The sequence below is a fragment of the Castor canadensis genome, chromosome 2 (assembly GCF_047511655.1).
Source record: "Castor canadensis chromosome 2, mCasCan1.hap1v2, whole genome shotgun sequence".
Taxonomy (NCBI): Eukaryota; Metazoa; Chordata; class Mammalia; order Rodentia; family Castoridae; genus Castor; species Castor canadensis.
This window is the reverse complement of record NC_133387.1, coordinates 146,266,085-146,266,965: the sequence shown is the minus strand read 5'-3', so window position 1 is coordinate 146,266,965 and position 881 is coordinate 146,266,085. Positions and strand designations below refer to the sequence as shown.

General features: G+C 37.8%; 1 non-coding gene across 1 annotated transcript; it reads left to right on the top strand.

Annotated features, from left to right (window-relative positions):
- Positions 1 to 430: 430 nt before the first annotated feature.
- Trnag-acc (transfer RNA glycine (anticodon ACC)) lies at positions 431 to 503 on the top strand. The gene has a single exon. It is a non-coding gene; the product is annotated as a tRNA-Gly (tRNA).
- Positions 504 to 881: the final 378 nt, after the last annotated feature.

The window sequence follows — 881 nt, the reverse complement described above, 5'->3', positions numbered from 1 at the left end:
TAAATTTAACTAAGCATGTGAAAGCTATACAATGAAAACTATAAATTACTGAAGAAAGAAATCAATGAAGACATTAGAAGATGCCTGTGCTCGTGGATGCGCAGAATCAATATTGTGAAAATAATCTCTATGTTCAATGCAATCTCCATCAAAATTCCACTACATTCTTAACAGAGAAAGAAAATCAATCCTAAAGTTCATATGGAAACACAAAAGATTCTGAAAATCCAAAGCAATACTGAACAAAAAGAGTAACACTGGAGGTATCAAAATACCTGACATTATACTACAAGCTGAGTGCTGGTTGCTCACACCTGTAAACTAGCTACTCAGGAGGCACTGATCAAGAGGATTGTGGTTCAAAGGCAGCCAAGGCAAATAGTTCATGAGACCCTATCTCAAAAATATCCAGCACGAAAAAGGGCAAGCTGGTAGTGTGGCTCAAGTAGTAGAGTGCCTGCCTACCAAGCATGAGGCCCTGAGTTCAAACCCCAGTGCCACCACAAAAATAAGTAAAGATTCATAGTAATTAAAGCAGTATGGTACTGGCACAAAAGCAGAAATGAAAACCAATGGAACAGAATAAAAGACCCAGTTATGAACCCAGGCAGCTATAGTCATTTGATTTTTTGAGAAAGGGGCTCAAAACATGTGTTGGAGAAAAGATGGCCTCTTCAACAAATAATACTGGAAAACTGGATACATGCCTGTAGGAAATTGAAACTAGATCTCAATCTCTCACCTTGTGGATCAAAGATCTTAATTTAAGCTCTGAAATTGTGAAACTATTATGGGAAAGGATAGGGAAAACACTGCAATATAGAGGCAGAGGTAATAATTTCCCAATAGAACTCCAATAGCTCTGCAATTAAGAGAAAGGC